This window comes from Arachis stenosperma, chromosome 3, assembly GCF_014773155.1.
Source record: "Arachis stenosperma cultivar V10309 chromosome 3, arast.V10309.gnm1.PFL2, whole genome shotgun sequence".
In the NCBI taxonomy this organism is placed as follows: Eukaryota; Viridiplantae; Streptophyta; class Magnoliopsida; order Fabales; family Fabaceae; genus Arachis; species Arachis stenosperma.
In genome coordinates this window covers 134570180-134585975 of record NC_080379.1, presented here as the reverse complement: position 1 = coordinate 134585975, position 15796 = coordinate 134570180, and the positions used below count along the sequence as shown (strand labels likewise).

The 15796-nt window shown below is 39.7% G+C and overlaps 2 non-coding genes across 2 annotated transcripts; both read right to left on the bottom strand.

The window, feature by feature from the left end:
• Positions 1-1945: 1945 nt before the first annotated feature.
• LOC130971856 (small nucleolar RNA R71) lies at positions 1946-2053 on the bottom strand. Its single transcript, XR_009083061.1, has one exon. It is a non-coding gene; the product is annotated as a small nucleolar RNA R71 (small nucleolar RNA).
• Positions 2054-14286: 12233 nt separating this feature from the next.
• LOC130972414 (small nucleolar RNA R71) lies at positions 14287-14394 on the bottom strand. Its single transcript, XR_009083584.1, has one exon. It is a non-coding gene; the product is annotated as a small nucleolar RNA R71 (small nucleolar RNA).
• Between the last annotated feature and the right edge of the window lie 1402 nt (positions 14395-15796).

Genomic DNA, 15796 nt, shown 5'->3' with positions numbered 1-15796 from the left:
TGCTTTTGGAGCAGTGATCTGCTAAGGCTTGGCTGGCCTTTGGCCATGTCTAGTGTTTTGGACCGAAGCTTTCTTTGAAAGCTTGGCTGGCTGTGAAGCCATGTCTAATTCCTGGACCGGAGTCTTAGACTAGCATTGCACTGAATTCTGAAATTCTCATTAAGAATTTTGATGTTTTCACTTAATTTTCGAAAAACACAAAAAAAAATTAGAAAATCATAAAAACCAAAAATATTTCTTGCTTGAGTCTAGTGTCTCATTTTAAGTTTGGTGTCAATTGCATGCATTCATTCATATGTTTTAAGGATCTTCAAGTAATTCTTGATGATTTCTTACTCTGATCTTTGAATTCTTTTGACTTGAGTGTTTATGTGTCTCATATAGTGTCAGTAGTATACAAACTGCTAAGTTTAGTGTCTTGCATGCATTGTTATTTGATTCTTGTTGCATTTTGATTATTAAAAATCCAAAAATATTTTTTATTTTGTGTCTTTTTAAGTCAATAATACAGAGAATTAAAGATTCAGAACATACTGCAGAGGAATTATACAGAAAAAGCTGGGCATTCAAAAATGCCCAGTGAAGAAGGCAGACTGGCGTTTAAACGCCAGCCAGGGTACCTGGTTGGGCGTTTAACGCCCAAAAAGGGTGCATTTTGGGCGTTAAACGCCAGAATGGATACCATTCTGGGCGTTTAACGCCAGGATGGTGCTAGGGGGAAGATTTTGCTTTCAAATCAATTTTTTTCAAAGTTTTTCAAAATCAAATCTTTTTCAAATCATATCTTTTCAATCAAATGTTTTCAAAATCAATTTCTTTCCTTTTTCAAAGATACTTACTAACAATTAATGATTTGATTGAACATCTCTAGTATATTGCCTTTTCTGTTGAGAAAGGTTTAAATGTTTGAATCATATCTTTTCTTGTTAGGCAAGTCATTAACTTTCAAAATCAAATCTTTTAAAATTGTTTTCAAATCAAATCTTTTTTAAAATTGCTTTCAAATCATATCTTTTCAATCACATCTTTTTAAAACCAATCATATCTTCTTAACTACATCTTTTTCAAAATAGTTTTCAATCAAATCTTTTTAATTTCTAATTTCAAAATCTTTTTCAAAAATCACTTTACTTCTTTCCCACTTTTGTTTTTGAAAATCAATTAGTGTTTTTCAAAAATGTTTTCAAAATATTTTTAATTAAAAAAATTACTCCCCTCCTCCTTACATCCTTCTATTTATGGAGTACCACTCCTTCTTAATGCACAATTCGAACCTTATCTAAGTAAAGTTCGAATTCTTCTTCTCCTTCTTCTTTCTATTTCTCTTTTCCTCTGACACCTCAAGGAATCTCTATACTGTGACATAGAGGACTCCACATTTTCTTGTTCTCTTCTCTTTCATATGAGCAGGAGCAGAGACAAAGGCATTCTTGTTGAAGCTGACCCTGAACCCGAAAGGACCTTGAAGAGAAAACTAAGAGAAGCCAAAGCACAACTCTCTTTAGAGGACCTGACCGAATTCTTCAAAGAAGAAGAAGACATGGCAGCCGAAAACAACAATAATGCAAATACTGCAAGGAAGGTGCTGGATGACTTTACTGCACCTACTCCTGATTTTTATGGGAGAAGCATCTCTATCCCTGCCATTGGAGCAAACACCTTTGAGCTTAAGCCTCAATTAGTTTCTCTAATGCAACAGAATTGCAAGTTCCATGGACTTCCAATGGAAGATCCTCATCAGTTCTTAGCTGAATTCTTGCAAATCTGTGACACAGTCAAGACTAATGGGGTAGACCCTGAGGTCTATAGACTGATGCTATTCCCTTTTGCTGTAAGAGACAGAGCTAGGATATGGTTGGACTCTCAACCTAAAGAAAGCCTGGACTCTTGGGAAAAGCTAGTCAATGCCTTCTTGGCAAAGTTCTTTCCACCTCAAAGATGGAGCAAGCTTAGAGTGGAAGTCCAAACTTTCAGACAGAAGGATGGAGAATCCCTCTATGAAGCTTGGGAAAGATACAAACAATTAATCAGAAAATGTCCTTCTGACATGCTTTCTGAATGGAGCATCATAGGTATTTTCTATGATGGTCTCTCTGAACTATCCAAGATGTCTTTGGATAGCTCTGCTGGAGGATCTCTTCATCTGAAGAAGACGCCTACAGAGGCTCAAGAGCTCATTGAAATGGTTGCAAATAACCAATTCATGTACACTTCTGAAAGGAATCCTGTGAACAATGGGACAAGTCAGAAGAAAGGAGTTCTTGAGATTGATGCTCTGAATGCCATATTGGCTCAGAACAAGATATTGACTCAACAAGTCAATTTGATTTCTCAAAATTTGTCTGGAATGCAAAATGCACCAAGCAGTACTAAGGAGGCTTCATCTGAGGAAGAAGCTTATGATCCTGAGAACCCTTCAATGGAAGAGGTGAATTACCTAGGAGAACCCTATGGAAACACCTATAATTCTTCATGAAGAAATCACCCAAATCTCTCATGGAAGAATCAAGAGAGACCTCAACAAGGTTTCAATAATAATGGTGGAAGAAACAGGTTTAACAATGGCAAACCTTTTCCATCATCTTCTCAGCAACAGACAGAGAATTCTAAGCAGAACCCCTCTGACTTAGCAACCATGGTCTCTGATCTAATCAAAACCACTCAAAGTTTCATGACTGAAACAAGGTCTTCCATTAGGAATTTGGAAGGACAAGTGGGACAGCTGAGCAAGAAAGTTACTGAACTCCCTCCAAGTACTCTTCCAAGCAACACAGAAGAAAATCCAAAAGGAGAGTGCAAAGCCATCAATATGGCCGAATTTGGAGAGGAAAGGGAGGAAGTGAACGCCACTGAGGAAGACCTCAATGGGCGTGCACTAGACTCCAATGAGTTCCCCAATGAGGAACCATGGGAATCTGAGACTCAACATGAGACCATAGAGATTCCATTGGACTTACTTCTGCCTTTTCATGAGCTCTGATGAGTATTCTTCCTCTGAAGAGGATGAGTATGTCACTGAAGAGCAAGTTGCTAAATACCTTGGAGCAATCATGAAGCTAAATGACAAGTTATTTGGAAATGAGACTTGGGATGAACCCCCTTTGCTCACCAAAGAACTGGATGACTTGTCTAGGCAGAAATTACCTCAAAAGAAACAAGATCCTGGGAAGTTTTCAATACCCTGTACCATAGGCACCATGACCTTCAAGAAGGCTCTGTGTGACTTAGGGTCAAGTGTAAACCTCATGCCTCTCTCAGTAATGGAGAAGCTAAGGATCTTTGAGGTACAAGCTGCAAAAATCTCACTAGAGATGGCAGACAACTCAAGAAAACAAGCTTATGGACTTGTAGAGAATGTTTTGGTTAAGATTGAAGACCATTACATCCCTACTAATTTCATAGTCCTAGAGACTGGGAAGTGCATGGATGAAACCATCATCCTTGGCAGACCCTTCCTAGCCACAGCAAAGGCTGTGATTGATGTTGATGGAGGTGAACTGATCATTCAAGTGAATGGAGAATCCTTTGTGTTTAAGGCTCAAGGATATCCCTCTGTCACCATAGAGATGAAGCATGAAGAGCTTCTCTCAAATCAGAGTCAAGAAGAGCCCCCACAGTCAAACTCTAAGTTTGGTGTTGGGAGGCCACAACCAAACTCTAAGTTTGGTGTTGAACCCCCACATTCAAACTCTAAGTTTGGTGTTGGGAGGTTCCAACATTGCTCTGAGTATCTGTGAGGCTCCATGAGAGCTCTCTGTCAAGCTACTGACATTAAAGAAGCGCTTGTTGGGAGGCAACCCAATGATTATAATTTATATAGTTTCTTTTGTTATATTACGTTTTTTGTAGGTTGATGATCATAAGAAGTCACAAAATCCATTAAAAAAGCAAAAACAAAATGAAAAACAGGAAGAAAAACAGCACACCCTGGAGGAAGATGTTGCTGGCGTTCAAACGCCAGTAAACCTAGCAGTTGGGCGTTTAACGCCCAGTCTGGCACCATTCTGGGCGTTTAACGCCAGAAAGGGGCACCAGACTGGCGTTAAACGCCAGAAAAGGGTAATAACCTGGCGTTAAACGCCAGGAATGGGCATCAGCCCGGCGTTTAACGCCAGAAATGCCTCAAAACGTGATTTTGAGCAACATTTGGTGCAGGGATGACTTTTCCTTGACACCACAGGATCTGTGGACCCCACAGGACCCCACCACCACTCTCTCTCTTCTTCCCCCATTCACCAATCACCTCAACACCTCTTCCCCAAACACCCTTCACCTATCAAATCCCATCTTTCTCTTCACCACTCACATCCATCCTTCATAAAACCCCACCAACCTCACCCTTCAAATTCAAACCACTTTCCCTCCCAAACCCACCCATAATGGCCGAACCTCTTCTCCCCTCTCTCCTATATAAACCCTTCTTAAACCCTTCATTTTCCCACAACCATAACACCACCATCTCCCTCTTCCTCATTTCTTCTTCATCTACTCTCTTCTTTCTTCTTTTGCTCGAGGACGAGCAAACATTTTAAGTTTGGTGTGGTAAAAGCATTGCTTTTTGTTTTTCCATAACCATTATGGCATCCAAGGCCGGAGAAACCTCTAGAAAGAGGAAAGGGAAGGCAAAAGCTTCCACCTCCGAGTCATGGGAGATGGATAGGTTCATCTCAAGGGTGCATCAAGACCACTTTTATGAAGTTGTGGCCTTGAAGAAGGTGATCCCCGAGGTCCCCTTTTCACTCAAAAAGGGTGAATATCCGGAGATCCGCCATGAGATCCAAAGAAGAGGTTGGGAAGTACTTACCAACCCCATTCAACAAGTTGGAATCTTGATGGTTCAAGAGTTCTATGCCAATGCATGGATCACCAAGAGCCATGATCAAAGTATGAACCCGGATCCAAAGAATTATCTTACTATGGTTCGGGGGAAATACTTGGATTTTAGTCCGGAAAGTGTGAGGGTGGCGTTCAACTTGCCTATGATGCAAGGAGATGAACATCCTTACACAAGAAGGGTCAACTTTGATCAAAGGTTGGACCAAGTCCTCACAATCATATGTGAAGAGGGCGCACAATGGAAGAGAGATTCAAGAGGCAAGCCGGTTCAATTGAGAAGGCATGACCTCAAACCAGTGGCTAGAGGATGGTTGGAGTTTATCCAACGCTCAATCATTCCCACTAGCAACCGGTCCGAAGTTACTTTAGACCGGGCCATCATGATCCATAGCATCATGATTGGAGAAGAAGTGGAAGTTCATGAGGTTATAGCCCAAGAACTCTACAAGGTAGCGGATAAGTCCTCTACCTTAGGAAGGTTAGCCTTCCCTCACCTCATTTGTCACCTCTGTTATTCAGTTGGAGTTGACATAGAGGGAGACTTCACCATTGATGAGGATAAGCCCATTACCAAGAAAAGGATGGAGCACACAAGAGACCCCTCTCATCATGAGATCCCTGAGATGCCTCAAGGGATGAACTTTCCTCCACAAAACTATTGGGAGCAACTAAACACCTCCCTAGGAGAATTGAGTTCCAACATGGGACAACTAAGGGTGGAGCACCAAGAACACTCCATTCTCCTCCATGAAATAAGAGAAGATCAAAGAATCATGAGAGAGGAGCAACAAAGGCAAGGAAGAGACATTGAGGAGCTCAAGCACTCCATAGGACCTTCAAGAGGAAGGAAGAGCCGCCATCACTAAGGTGGACCCGTTCCTTGATTTCCTTGTTCTTTATTCTTCTGTTTTTCGAATTTTAGTGCTTATGTTTATCCATGTTTGTGTCTTATGATCATTAGTGTCTTAGTGTCTATGCCTTAAAGTTATGAATGTCCTATGAATCCATCACCTTTCTTAAATAAAAACGTGCTTAATTGAAAAGGAAAAGAATTGCATGAATTTTGAATTTTATAACAGTTTAATTATTTTGATGTGGTGGCAACACTTTTGTTCTCTAAATGTATGCTTGAACAGTGCATATGTCTTTTGAATTTGTGGTTCATGAATGTTGGCTCTTGAAAGAATGATGAAAAAGGAGACATGTTACTGAGGATCTGAAAAATCATAAAAATGATTCTTGAAGCAAGAAAAAGCAGTGAAAAAAAAAAAGAGGAGAAGCAAAAAAAAAAAAAAAAAACCGAAAAAAATATAGAAAAAGAAAGAAAAAGAAAGAAAAAGAGTTGTGATCCAAGGCAATAAGAGTGTGCTTAAGAACCCTGGACACCTCTAGTTGGGGACTTTAGCAAAGCTGAGTCACAATCTGAAAAGGTTCACCCAATTATGTGTCTGTGGCATGTATGTATCCGGTGGTAATACTGGAAGACAGAGTGCTTTGGGCCACAGCCAAGACTCAATAAAGTAGCTGTGTTCAAGAATCATCATACTTAACTAAGAGAATCAATAACACTATCTGGATTCTGAGTTCCTAAAGAAGCCAATCATTCTGAGTTCCAAGGGATAAAGTGAGATGCCAAAACTATTCAGAGGCAAAAAGCTAAAAGCCCCGCTCATCTAATTAATACTGATCTTCATAGATGTTTTTGGAGTTCATTGCATATTCTCTTCTTTTTATCTTATTTGATCTTTAGTTGCTTGGGGACAAGCAACAATTTAAGTTTGGTGTTGTGATGAGCGGATAATTTGTACGCTTTTTGGCATTGTTTTTAGTATGTTTTTAGTAGTTTTAGTTGAGTTCTTAGTATATTTTTATTAGTTTTTAGTTAAAATTCACTTTTCTGGACTTTACTATGAGTTTGTGTGTTTTTCTGTGATTTCAGGTATTTTCTGGCTGAAATTGAGGGACCTGAGCAAAAATCTGATTCAGAGACTGAAAAGGACTGCAGATGCTGTTGGATTCTGACCTCCCTGCCCTCGAAGTGGATTTTCTGGAGCTACAGAAGCCCAATTGGCGCGCTCTCAACGGCGTTGAAAAGTAGACATCCTGGGCTTTCCAGCAATATATGATAGTCCATACTTTGCCCAAGATTTGATGGCCCAAACCGGCGTTCAAAGTCACCTCAAGAAATTCCAGCGTTAAACGCCGGAACTGGCACCTAAATGGGAGTTAAACGCCCAAACTGGCATAAAAGCTGGCGTTTAACTCCAAGAAGAGTCTCTACACGAAAATGCTTCATTGCTCAGCCCAAGCACACACCAAGTGGGCCCGAAAGTGGATTTTTATGTCATTTACTCATCTTTGTACACCTTAGGCTACTAGTTTTCTATAAGTAGGACCTTTTACTATTGTATTTTTTGAAATCTTTGGACATCTAGTTCTTAGATCATAGAGAGTCTTTTGATCATGTTTTGATGATTGAACTCACTTTGGGAGGCTGGCCATTCGGCCATGCCTAGACCTTGTTCTTATGTATTTTCAACGGTGGAGTTTCTACACACCATAGATTAAGGTGTGGAGCTCTGCTGTACCTCGAGTATTAATGCAATTACTATTGTTCTTCCATTCAATTCCGCTTGTTCTTTTACCAAGATATCACTTGTTCTTCAACTTGATGAATGTGATGATCTGTGACACTCATCATCATTCTCACTCATGAACAAGGTGACTGACAACCATTCTTGTTCTACAAGCATTTGAGGCTTAGTGAATATCTCTTGGATTCTTTAATCGGTGTCTTCGTGGTATAGGCAAGAACTAATGGCGGCATTCAAGAGAATCCGGAAGGTCTAACCTTGTCTGTGGTATTCTGAGTAGGATTCAATGATTGAATGACTGTGACGTGCTTCAAACTTGTAACCTGCTGGGCGTTAGTGACAGATGCAAAAGAGGGATTCTATTCCAGTAGGGGAGGGAACCAACCGGTGATTAGCCGTACTGTGACAGAGTGCGTGAGCATTAGTTTTCACTGAGAGGATGGGAGGTAGCCATTGACAACGGTGAAACCCTACACAAGCTTGCCATGGAAAGGAGTAAGAAGGATTGGATGAAGACATTAGGAAAGCAGAGAGACGGAAGGGAAGGCATCTTCATTCGCTTATCTGAAGCTCTCACCAATGATATACATAAGTATCTCTATCTTTATCTTTTATGTTATTTTCGTTCATCACCATACCCATTTGAGTCTGCCTGACTGAGATTTACAAGATGACCATAGCTTGCTTCATACCACCAATCTCCGTGGGATCGACCCTTACTCGCGTAAGGTTTATTACTTGGACGACCCAGTGCACTTGCTGGTTAGTTGTGCGAAGTTGTGTTTATGCCATGGTAGTGAGCACCAAGTCTTTGGAGCCATTACGGGGGATTGTTTATGTTTTGAAAAGTATTGATCACAATTTCGTGCACCAAGCATACACCTTTGAAAAGTTGCTAGGGTATTACAGAGTTCAAACGGCATCCTCTGGTAGGCAAATACTCCAAAGGGACAAGTGAACGCCGTCTTCTCCTAGTCTTGAGGGTCTACTACAATCTGATTATAGCCAGAGTATCTATCTAAAAAGCAATAGAAGGCATGGCCGGTTAGCCTCTCAAGCATCTGATCAACGAAAGGTAAGGGGAAGTGGTCTTTCCTTGTAGCATTATTGAGCCTCCTGTAGTCAATACACATGAGCCATCCTGTGACAGTTCTTGTGGGGATAAGCTCATTCCTTTCATTTTGAATTACTGTCATGCCTCCCTTCATAACTTCCTTCGAAACCACCTCTTTCATGGTTGGATTCAGTCGCCTCTGTGGTTTCACAACATGTTTAGCATCATCCTTAAGCAAGATGTTGTGCATACACTAGGTTAGAGGGATCCTTTTTAAATCACTAATGGTCCATCTAAGAGCTATTTTGTGACTCTTGAGCACCTGAATTAGCGCCTCCTCTTCCTCCTATCTTAGGGAAGAACTTATGATCACTGGATAAGTGTCCTTGTCATCTAGGAATGTATATTTCAAGGATGGAGGCAAAGGCTTTAACTCAAGTTTAGGAGGTCCTTCCTCAGTATTAGGCGTGCAAAGCTTATCCCTCTGAGGTACTGGCTCATCAACTTCAAGCAAAGTGTCTTCAAGGGAAGCGTCCAGATCATCTTCAGGTTTTCCAGCTTCGAACACTTCTTCAATCAAAGGTTCAATGATGTCAACCCTCATGCATCCTTCAGAATCATCCAGATGTTGTAAAACCTCTAAAACGTTTAGCACAATCTACTCTTCATTGACTCTCAGAGTTACATCACCCTTCTGTACATCTATAATAGCTCTTCTTGTGACTAAGAAGAGTCTTCCAAGAATAATGGATGCATTCTTGTCCTCTTCTATATCCAATATCACAAAGATAGCAGGGAAGATAAAAGACCCGACTTTCACAAGTAGATTTTCCACCACTTCAAAGGGGAATTTGATAGAACGGTCAACCAGCTGAAGATAAATATGGGTAGGCTTCACTTCCTCAATTTGGAGCTTCCTCATGAATGATAGTAGCATGAGGTTGATGTTTGCTCCAAGATCACATAAGGCTTTCCGAATAAGGGTGTTTCCAATGGTACAATGAATCACAAAACTCCCGAGATCCTGCAGTTTCTCAGGAATATTCCTCTGGATGATTGCACTACATTCCTTAGTGAGTACCACTGTCTCTACTTCCTTCTAATCCCTTTTGTTGCTCAACATCTCCTTCATGAACTTGGCGTATAGAGGCATTTGTTCAAGGGCTTCTGCAAAGGGGATATTGATTTCAAGCTTTCGAAAGACTTCTAAAAACTTGGAGAATTTCTTGTCCTTTTCTGCTTTCTGAAATTTCTGAGGGTATGGTAATTTGGCCTTGTACTCTGGGGCCTTGGGTAGTGTAGGATGAGTGTCAAGACTGACCAGAAAGAGATTATCAAGGTGCCTAGGAGGAACATTCTTTGAATCTTCAATGGTGTCTAGTGCCCCCTTCTCTGTGCGTTTAGCGCCCATGGTGCTCCCTGCTGGGCATTTAGCGCCCTTGGTAGCATCCTTGGTTTTTGCAATTTCGCTCTCTAGTGTCTCTTTTTCACCCCGTTCCTTATTGCTCTGATGTTGAGTGACTAATATCTTGCCACTCCTCAATCGAATTGCCTGACATTCCTATCTGTATTCGGGGGCCATAATGCTAGATGGGTTTTGTTCAGGTGTTTGTTGGTCTTTCTAGTTTATTTGCATCTGGAGGTCCTTGAGGGAGGCTCGGATTTCCTATATAAAGCTTTGTTGGCTCTTTGCAAGTTTTGCAAACATGGACGCTAGGTCAGGGGTACTCTGAGAGCTGCTGGCATAAGCCAGTTGCTGATTCTTCCCTCCTTAGTTAAAATTCTGAGAAAAAGAAATACTATCAGTACGTCTGGAGAAACTTCCCATGTAATTAACCTCCTCATGGGTATAGTGATCATAGTTGCAAGTTTCACCATGAGAGGAGCTACCACGCATCTCATATGGAACATCTGGGGAGGCACTTGGTGCACGAAACCGACTCTGCAAATTTTGCACAGATAGACCGGCAAGCGCTCCGGGTCATCCAAGTAATACCTCAAGTGAGTTAGGGTCGATCCCATGGAGATTGTTGATTTGAGCAAGCAATGGACACTGATGAGCGGATAATTTATACGCTTTTTGGCATTGTTTTTAGGTAGTTTTTAGTATGTTTTAGTTACTTTTTAGTATATTTTTATTAGTTTTTATGCAAAAATCACATTTTTAGACTTTACTATGAGTTTGTGCATTTTTCTATGATTTCAGGTATTTTCTGGCTGAAATTGAGGGACCTGAGCAAAAATCTGATTCAGAGGCTGAGAAAGGACTGCAGATGCTATTGGATTCTGACCCTCCTACACTCGAAGTGTATTTTCTGGAGTTATAGAAGCCCAATTGGCGCGGTCTCAATTGCGTTGGAAAGTAGATATCTTGGGCTTTCCAGAAATGTATAATAGTCCATACTTTGCTTGAGATTTGATGGCCCAAACTGGTGTCGAAATGCCCACCAGAGACCCTTTTCAAGCATAAAACGCCAGAACTGGCACCAAAGCTGGAGTTAAACGCCCAAACTGGCACCCAAGCTGGTGTTTAACTCCAAGGATGGCCTATGCACGTGAAAGCTTCAAGGCTCAGCCCAAACACACACCAAGTGGGCCCCGAAAGTGGATTTCTGCACTATCTACTCATCTTCTGTAAACCTAGTTTACTAGTTTAGTATAAATAGCATTTTTTACTATTGTATTCGAGTCTTCTAACTTTTGGGAGTTCTTCGAACCCTTTTTGGAGGCTGGCCATTTTGGCCATGCCCAGACCATTTTGTTCTTATGTATTTTCAATGGTGGAGTTTCTACACCTCAAAGAGTAAGGTGAGGAGCTCTGTTGTTCCTCATGAATTAATGCAAGTACTATGGTTTTTCATTCAATTCACGCCTACTTCTTCTCCAAGATATACTCTTGCACTTAATTCAGTTAAGTCAGACTGAATGGGTGACCTGTGACAATCACCCACTATCTTCAGTACTCGCTTAGCCAAGATCCGCGTGCCTGACAACGATAAAGCGGTCTACATGATGTTCAACGTAGTCATTGGACGACAGTCGGAGTATATTCTCTTGGGTCTCTAATCAATGATTCACATCGTCTCTCCTGACAACAGAGCATCTGAATCTGAGATTAGGATCTTTGTGGTATAGGCTAGAACACTAGATAGCATTCTTGAGATCCGAAAAGTCTAAACCTTGTTTGTGGTATTCCAAGTAGGATCTGGGAAGGGATGATTGCGAGGAGATTCAAACTCGCGAATGTTGGGTGCAGTGACAGTATGCAAAAGGATCAATGGATCTTATTCCGACGCTAGTGAGAACCGACAGATGATTAGCCCTGCGGTAGCTGTGCCTGGTATTTTTCATCCTAGATGAGAAATCCGACAGTTGATTAGCTGTATAGAGACCGTAGCCGGACCATTTTCACTGAGAGGATCATACAGCTTGCCATGGAAGGGAGCACGCATGATTGGATGAAGACAATAGAAAAGCAGAGGTTCAGGAGCAACAAAGCATCTCCAAACGCTTATCTGAAATTCCCACCAATGAATTACATAAGTATCCCTATCTTATTTTACATTTTATTTATCTTTTAATTATCAATACCTTATAACCATTTGAATCCGCCTGACTGAGATTTACAAGATGACCATAGCTTGCTTCAAGCTGGAAATCTCCATGGGATCGACCTTTACTCACGTAAGGTGTTACTTGGACGACCCATTGCACTTGCTGGTTAGTTGTGCGGAGTTGTGAAAAGTGTGATCACAATTTCGTGCACCAAGTTTTTGGCACTGTTGCCGGGGATTGTTCGAGTTTGGACAACTGACAGTTCATCTTATTACTTAGATTGGGTAATTTTAGTTTTATTTTTGATAAAAAAATTTCATGCATTGTGTTCTTCATTGATCTTCAAGTTGTTCTTGATGATTTTCCTTGTTCTGATCTTTAACTTCTCCTGTTTTGTGTCTTTTCTTGTTTTTCATATGCATTTTCAAATCCATAGTGTCTAAACATTAAAAATTTCTAAGTTTGGTGTCTTGCATATCTTTCTTTTCTTAAAAATTTTCAAAAATATGTCCTTGATGTTCATCATGATCTTCAAAGTGTTCTTGGTGTTCATCTTGATATTCAAAGTGTCCTTGCATGCATTACTTGTTTTGATCTTGCATTTTTATGTTTTATTTCATTTTGTTGTTTTTCTCTCTCTTCATTAAAAATTCAAAAAATCAAAAATATCTCTTTTCAAGTAAATAATATAGAGAAATAAAGATTCAAAACATACAGCAGAGGAATCACAGAGAAAAAGCTGGGCATTTAGAAAAATGCCCAGTAAGGAAGGAATTCTGGTGTTAAACACCAGCCAGGGTATCTGCTTGGGTGTTAAACGCCCAAAGAGGCAGCATTCTGTGCGTTAAACGACAGAATGGATAGCATCCTGGGCGTTTAACGCCAGGATAACACAGGGAAGGTAATTTCGTTTCAAATTCAATTTTTTTTCAAATTTTCATGTATTAATTCATAATTTTAAATCTTATCTTTCCACATTTTAAAAAATCCTTGCTAACAATTAATGTTTTGATTCAAAAAAATTGCAAGTTTGTTACTTTCTTGTTAAGAAAGGTTCAATCTTTGAATTCTAGAATCATATCTTTTAGTTTCTTGTTAGTCAAGTCATCAATTTTAAAAATCAAATCTTTTTAATTCCCTTTTTAATTTTCTTTTCAACCATATTTAAAAAAATTCAAATCTTTTTCAACCGTATCATTTCAATCATATCTTTTTAAAAATCAAATATTTTTCAATCATATCTTTTCAATCATATCTTTTTAAAATCTAATCTTTTTCAATCATATCTTTTTAAAATTTTGATTTCAAAATCTTTTTCTAACTTCTTATCTTTTCAAAATTATTTTCAAATCTTTTTCAACTAATTACTATTCCTTATCTTTTTCAAAACCACCTAACCACTTTTTCACTTCCAATTTTCGAAAATCACTAACCCCTTTTTCAAAAAATCTTTTTAATTAACTAATTATTTTAAATTCTAATTTTATGTTATTTCTTTTAAATTTTTGAAAACTCTTTCTCTCTCATCTCTTTCTATTTATTTTATTTAATTGCTAACATTTCTCCTCTACTCATCTAAAAAAATTTTCGAACTCACCTCCTCTCTCTTCTCATTCTTCTACTCCTTTTCCTCTGACACATCAAGGAATCTCTATACTGTGACATAGAGGATTCCACTACTCCCTTTTGTTCTCTTCTTTTTCATATGAGCAGAAACAGAGATAGAACATTTTTGTTGAAGCTGATCCTGAACCTGAAAGGACTCTGAAAAATAAGCTAAGAGAAGCTAAAGTACAACACTCCGGAGAGGACCTTACAGAGAATTTCGAAAAAGAAGCAGACATGGCAGCCAAACCCAACAACAATGCTAGAGATGCAAGGAAGATGCTTGGTGACTATACTGCACCAACTTCCAACTTTTATGGAAGAAGCATCTCAATTCCTGCCATTGGAGCAAACAACTTTGAGCTTAAGCCTCAATTAGTTTCTCTAATGCAGCAGAATTGCAAGTTTCATGGACTTCCATCAGAAGATCCTCATTAGTTCTTAGCTGAATTCTTGCAAATCTGTGATACTGTTAAGACCAATGGGGTTGATCCTAAGGTCTATAGACTTATGCTTTTCCCCTTTGTTGTAAGAGACAGAGCTAGAACATGGTTGGACTCACAACCTAGAGAAAGCCTGAACTCTTGGGACAAGTTAGTCAATGCTTTCTTGACCAAATTCTTTCCACCTCAAAATATGAGCAAGCTTAGAGTGGAAGTCCAAACCTTCAAACAGAAGGAAGGTGAATCCCTCTATGAAGCTTGGGAAAGATACAAGCAATTAACCAAAAGGTGTCCTTCTGACATGCTTCCAGAATGGATCATCGTATGCATATTCTATGATGGTCTGTCTGAGTTGTCTAAGATGTCATTGGACCATTCCGCTGGTGGATCCCATCATTTGAAAACCCCTGTAGAAGCCCAAGAACTCATTGAGATGGTTACAAATAACTAGTTCATGAACACTTCTAAAAGAAATCCTGTGAATAATGGGATGACTCATAAGAAATGAGTTTTTGAGATTGATACTCTGAATGTCATATTGGCTCAGAACAAAATATTGACTCAGCAAGTCAATATGATTTGTCAGAATCTAATTGGATTGCAAGCTGCATCTAGTAGTGCTAAAGAAGCCTCATCTGAAGGAGAAACTTATGACCTTGAAAATCCTGCAATGGAATAGGTGAATTACATGGAAGAATCCTATAGAAACACCTATAATCCTTTATGGAGGAATCATCCAAATTTCTCATGGAAGGATCAACAGAAGCCTCAACAAGGCTTCAATAATAATAATGGTGGGAGAAATAGGTTTGGCAATAGCAAGTCTTTTCCATCATCTTTTCAACAACAGACAGAGAATTCTGAGTAGAGCCTCTCTGGCTTAGCAAACATAGTCTCTGATCTATTTAAAACCACCCTCAGTTTCATGAATGAAACAAGGTCTTCCATCAGAAATTTGGAGGCACAAGTGGGTCAGCTGAGTAAAAGAGTTACTGAAACTCCTCCTAGTACTCTCCCAAGCAATACAGAAGAGAATCCCAAAAGAGAGTGCAAGGCCATAACTATAACCAAAATGGCCGAACCTGGAGAGAGTGAAAAGGTAGTGATTCCCAGTGAGGAAGACCTCAAGGGACGTCTACTGATCAATAAGGAGTTCCCTATTGAGGAACCAAAGGAATTTGAGGCTCATACAGAGACCATAGAGATTCCACTGAACTTACTGTTGCCATTCATGAGCTCTGATAAATATTCTTCCTCTGAAGAGGGTGAAGACATTGTTGAAGAGCAAGTTGCTCAGTATCCAGGAGCAATCATGAAGCTGAATGCCAAGTTATTTGGTAATGAGACTTGGGAGGATGAATCTCCATTGCTCATCAATGAACTGAATATATGGATTCAGCAGACATTACCTCAAAAGAAACTGGATCTCGGAAAGTTCTTAATACCTTGCACCATAGGCACTATGACCTTTGAAAAGGCTCTGTGTGACTTGGAGTCAAGTATCAACCTCATGCCACTCTCTGTAAAGGAGAAACTAGGGATCTTTGAGGTACAAGCTGCAAGAATCTCACTAGAGATGGCAGACAAATCAATAAAATAGGCATATGAACTTGTAGAGGATGTCTTAGTAAAAGTTGAAGGCCTTTACGTCCCTGCTGACTTATAATCCTAGACACTGAGAAGGATGAGGATGAATCCATCATCCTTGG